We start from the raw sequence: 6339 nt of genomic DNA on the forward strand, positions 1-6339 counted from the left end.
TAAATTTGTTCTATAATAGACATCATGATTGATGACAGATTTTAAGCATTTTTCTTAGTTATGCCTTATTTCTAAGATGTACTGAAGTTGATCAGACTTTAATCTTTATCTGATATTTTGCTGAATGCATACACTTTCACTCCATATGAATGATAAAAATTACTGTGGTGATTAAGTTGTTTTTGACAAACAGTTAAGTGTCATTTGCATAATTTCTGAGGACAAGTTCTGATGGAAGTTCTGATGATTAAACTCTGAAGAAAACAAGTCAGATTTGTATGAAGAATCACAGAAAAAGATATTCACTATTTGAGTACAGAAGCCATGTTCTGTTGACTGTTAAAATCTGATATAAGTCAAGTTCTGATATTAAATCCTGATGGAATCCTTGATGCTTACGTGGCATTTCTCTTTACTTGACTTATTTGTGGTAAATTATGAAACAGTCATATTTAAATCAGAATAAATTTGGGTGAGATAAAAATAGTCATAATCATTATGGGTTAGTGGTTAACGTGTATGTCCTTACAATCTGCATGTGCACGGTAATTATTGCCTATTTTACGTGCCCATTAACTCCTTTCTAACCGTTTATTGACTGTTCACACGGTGCCAGGTGTAAAGTGTATATTATGCTTCAAAAATATAATTGTTGAGTGGATAGAGTATATATATGGGAGTTAACAGATTTTATAATCTTTTACTTACTTTTCTACTTTTCATCTCTCTTATTCTCTCTCTCTCTCTCTAATATTCTCTGAAGCGTTTTCTTTCAGGACTTTTAACAAACACTTTGCAAACACTCTCATTCTCACTTAATTTCTTACAGAGATGGCACCAAAAGACGTAATTTTCAATGGAGCTAAGTTTTTTCCTAATAACTACTCCGCCATTCTTAGCAAGTCTGAAGCTCCATCGGAACTTCACTTCATTCGGGATTTTCTCACTAATTCTGATATTGGGTACGCTCTAACCCAACCTGATGCAGTCTCTAGAACTCAAGTGCTGGAGTTCTGGAGAAGTGGAGTATATGATGATGGTGGTGCTCAAGGGTCCCCAAGTATAATCTTTTCATCAGGGGAGGACGAGCATGTCGTCACTTGGGCTACGGTTCGACAAGCACTGCAGTTGCCTGAGAACTACGTTTACTCTACTGTTGAGGAGCCAGTTCTTCAAAATATGATGGCCAATCTGGGGTATGAAAGGACATTGGCCAAGCTGGGTCAATTGAAGAGACCTTACATAAGGAGGGAATGGAGTTTCTTCTTTGACTGCAACACCAAGGCCTTTGCAAACAAATGTTCTAATTTTGATGCCATCCCCATCCTGATTCAACAAATCGGGTATGCTCTCATTAATCAAACTGATTTTGATTATGCAAGTGCTGTCTTAGGTTTCATTGGGGATAGGATGATAGAAGATAGAAATACTATTTATTTTGATAGATTCTGTCAGCTTATTTATAGCTTTTGTTGTGATAATAAGCCCCAAGTAGCTCATGAATTACTTCCATTATTCAAACTAGCCAAACGAGCTTTTAATGACTTATTATCGACTGATAATAAGAAGGCTGTGTTGAGACCCCTCCGAATACCTTTATCTGTCAAACAAGCCTTAATAATCTATGATCTAGTGAAATTCACTGCATTATATCCTGATGTCCAACCATCAGAACCTCAACCATTAGCACCTACCACCTCTACACAAACACCTCAGACTTCTGAACCATCAGCACAAACAACCAGACCTTCATCTTCCAAACTTTCTAAGAGAACAAAGTCTGTTCCTCAACCTCCACAAAAGAGAAGGAAGATGATTCTCATAGATGAGTCTGAGCGTGAAGAGGAAATAATTGAAGCATGAGTTCATGCATCTGAACCTGTGATAGTTGAAGCTGAGAATGTTACTTATCAGAAAGAAACAGCAGCTCAAAGTTCTGATACTTTGAAAAGGAAAGCTGTAAATTCTGATGCTGCTGAAGCAACTCCTTCATTGGCAAGGAGATTGAAGAAAATGAAGGCAAGGAGGTATTTGGCTAAGGCTATATCAGAAGATACTGAAGAAGCTGAGGAAGGGGATCAGGAATCTCTGATCTCACAAGAACCAATTATCATTGAAGCCCTTCTAGCTCAAGCCAAAAACACTGCTAATGACACAGTTCTTACCCCTCCTGTCTCTCCTATTAAAGCTACAGATGATGCTAAAGAATAACCTGATAATTCTGAAATAGATATTCATAATTTGAATATACCTGAAGTTCTTTATCTGGAAGCTCCATCTACATCAAAGACACCAGCTCTGGAGATAAATTCTGCTGATCAAAATTTAGATGATATTATTCCTGAATCTCCAGTTGCTTCACACACTGTTGAGCTATCAGAACAGAATGAGTCTTCCTCAAGTTCTGATGATAGTGTTTCTGTTGAGACTCCAGTACCTACTCTGGGCAAGGAAGAATTGGTGAAGAAATTTGTTGAAATGGAAGCACCTATTCCTTGGGAGGATTGTAATATCCGGGATATATCGTGTAATTATTTTTGCTATTTTATAATTATTATGTGTGTTCAGTATCTATTCTATGAGCTAATTGTTAAGTGTTATATGTACTTGAATATTCAAAAATAATATTAATTGAGTATTTTAATTTTTATATGTCCAAAATAAAATATAGATAATTGTTATATCTTCCTAATTATTTTTATGTTGATTTATGGATTTATAAGAATCATATGAAATTTCTAAAATCTTTTTTCGGGTAATTAAAATCTATTTTATAAAAACGGGAACCAACCGACGTCAATCGTTGTTACATTTTTGGAACCCGAAACTCTTTCGAGAACTCCTTCCAAACCTAATTGTAATATTCCGAGCATATTCCATGTTTCGACTTTTTCGATCCGGCTTACGGTTTGTCCTGCGCGGGTCCCGGTGCAACATTTTCAATACAATATTCGTTTCGGTAAATCAATAAAACCCGTATTTTCGATAAACGGGAGCTTTTTATTAAACTATCCCAATTATCACTTCGTAATACGTGTAACCAGGCGCTGAGACCAAGACCGCAGTACAAATTGTACTGATTTGGATAATTATCCCGAAAACCGATACCGTTTGGATCAGTTTTTACAGATAAATGTACCGTTTTATATCCGGAATGATCCAACGGGATACAAATTTTCCGTAAATATAAATAGCCTTTTCCGTATTTTATTTCGTATCAAAATCTTTTGCAGACATATAAATATATAATTTTACAGAGAAAAATCCTATATTCATAAACTGTTTCAAGAATCAAACCAACTTTTGAAGGTGTTATTGATCTTTGTTTGAAAAGCCCGAGTACTGGATTTGAAGGTCTTGAGAAGCTCTATCAGAATCTGTAATCCATACACCTGCAGAATCAAAGGTTTAATTTATAAAAATTTATTTATTTTCGAATTTATTTTATTAAAAATATGAATTTTTGTTCGGATGATTGTTTGTATTATTTGATGATTGCATGTTGTAGAGCTTGTTTTCCTGATAATTTTTATATGTCATAAGTGTGATTTGGAGTTCAATAACATGTTCAAAATTGAGTTTGATTTTCGAATTTCAAAATTAGGGTTTATAACCCGTATGAATGTTCTTAATTGAAATTTGGGGGTTTCTTATTCTGTGATAGATTGATGTTGTGTTATAGTGGGTTGTATTCTCTGTGAAATTTGCAATCTAGTTGTATAAGTTTCATGAACCAACGAGGTCTGTAGAGAAGGGAGTTGTGTTTTGAAGTTTTCCGATGTTCGCCGGAAACTGGGAAATTTCATGGCCAAATTCCGGCCAACTCAGGGATTGTTAGGATGAATTGATTGCATGGTTGTGTTCCTGATGTTGTGTAGATGTGATCTGGAGGTGTTGGTGGGGTGAGGACGCCGGGAACGTGTTCTCCGGCCATCCCCGACTTTTTCCGGCGACTAGACTGCAAAATTGCAGTTTGGTCCCTGCAGTTTTGAAAACGATGCAGTTTGGTCCCTGTAGTTTCCAGAGTTTGCAAAAATTGGATTTCTGTTTTAAAAATGTTTAAAAATCATATTTCCTATTTACTTTTTTTATAAAAATTCGTTTTTAATTTCTGAAAATTCTAAAAATTATTATTTTAATTCTGAAAATTATTTTTAATTCAAAAATAAATCTAAATTAATTAGTTAATTAATTTCAGTTAATTTATAATTGATTAATTGGTCAATTAATTCGAAAATTAATTGATTAATTGATTTAATTAATTATTAATTGATTTTAATTAGTTATTTAATTAGATTTAATTATTTAAAAATGATTTAAAAATTCTGAAAAATAGTTTCGAGCTTTAAAATATTATTCTAAATTATTTCTAAGGCTCGATAATTATTCTAAAATTATTTCGGAGCCAGAATGGGCCAACCGAACCCTGTTTATTAACCCGAAATTGATCCAACGACCCGTTTTAATTCTGAAAAATGTTTTAAAAATCATTATAAATACCAGAAAGCCTATTTATGACCCGAGACTTCTTTATAAATAATATATCATTGATTACGTGATGTATTATGTGCTATATGTGACTTGTTAATTGACTATCGGTCTATATATTCGGTGTTTACTTGATTATTGCATAACTTTCAATCCGTTAATCGGATTTGGGTAAAACGAAGGGTAGATAGAAGTATGTGTTGAATAGAATTACATGAGTAAATTATTGATAGATGCTTATGATATGTGAGCAGAAGAAGCAAGACGTAGAAAAGGGAAACAGGTAGTTGAGGAGTAAAACGGTTGTGATTGGAAGCGAGTACAGTGTAGTAAGCTAATACCAGGCAAGTGTTCTGAACTTTCTCGAGATATTGTAGTATTTGATAATCCTGTGATATTGCAAGTGCTTTGAAGCACAGAAACCTAAATCCTGATTTTAGTTATTGTTCTTGAGCCATAAACCTTATTCTTTCTAGACCATTGATTGTTGTATACCTAAACACAAATCTCAAGTATACGATACTACTCCACAAATACATGCAAACAAAATCCCAAACACTGAACTAAATTACTTGTATATTCAAACATTGTATCCTATGCTTTGAAAGCCCAAATCTTTGAAACCCTGAATTGTTGATTCCTTTGTTATTCAATTCTTTCATTACCCAGCATCCAAGCTTTTAAATTACCTTATTGATCCTCACAAGGATTAAAACCCTTTCATTGTTAAACACTTATTGTTGTTATTGATTCTGGTTATTGTTTATTATTGTATATTCTGTTGTTATGTTAGAATTGGATTGTTTTTATAAAATTGTGGACCAGATTCGTGGTCAGACCATATAATGGTCAAGTTAGGCCAATGTGTGCCTTGGATCCAGTAGTTAGAGCAATGATGTGTGCCTTGCTCGGGGTTAGTGCGTGACTGATCAGCAGCCTAACCTTGGTTTTTAAATTAAAAATATAGTATCCAATTCTAAATCATAATCCATTGTTCACTTGATATCATAACCATATTCATCTGATGATCATTATTCTCAGTTTTGTCATTATGACTTGGTGAGCTAGTTAGCTCATTTGTGCGATGTTGTTTATATTCTTTCCAGTTAAAAAGGAACCAGTTGGTAAAGAGGATCCCCAGTCCAGCGCGAGAGCTAGGGGTTCAGGTTGAGAAAGCTGAGCTAGTAGGCTTCTTTTGGGATAAGTTAAATTTGTAAAAGTTTGTAATAATGTTTAATACTCAGTTTGAGTTTGAAATAGTTGGGATTTAAACGGTTTGTAATATATTAGTGTGTTTGGCTTGTGTGCATACTTTAACCTGTTGCGGTCCATGGTGGTTGGTAAGTAGGATCACTGCATATATTATTATTATATTTATTATTGTTATAAGCAGGTTATAAATAAGGTGTGTGTGTGGACCCCAAACTTCTGACCCGGGTTTGGATGGCGCCACAGGTTTGGTATCAGAGCTACAGGTTATAAGTCACTGACACAAGCCTAGGTTGACGGGAATGGGTAGAGGGATAGGATTAAAAGTAAGGTATAGGATGATAGAACGTCGAGAGGTTGAGTGTTATGGTATAACCGGTATTACTATAGTTTGTGTCATGGTAAGAGATTCTTATATTACGATATGATTTCAGATAGCAGAGATGGCCGACTCTTTTATTCCTGTATCAGCTGATTACTCAGAGCCTTCAGTTGGAGCACCAGCATCGGATCCACGTCCTGTTATTCCACCAGCATTGGCTATTCTACCTCCACCGGTGTTGCAGCCCGTACCATTGCAGGCTATTCCACCTCCAGGCATGAGGCCACCTGTCAGAGGACCCCCACCAGGTGATTCAGATT

This window comes from Apium graveolens, chromosome 6, assembly GCF_009905375.1.
Source record: "Apium graveolens cultivar Ventura chromosome 6, ASM990537v1, whole genome shotgun sequence".
Classification (NCBI taxonomy): Eukaryota; Viridiplantae; Streptophyta; class Magnoliopsida; order Apiales; family Apiaceae; genus Apium; species Apium graveolens.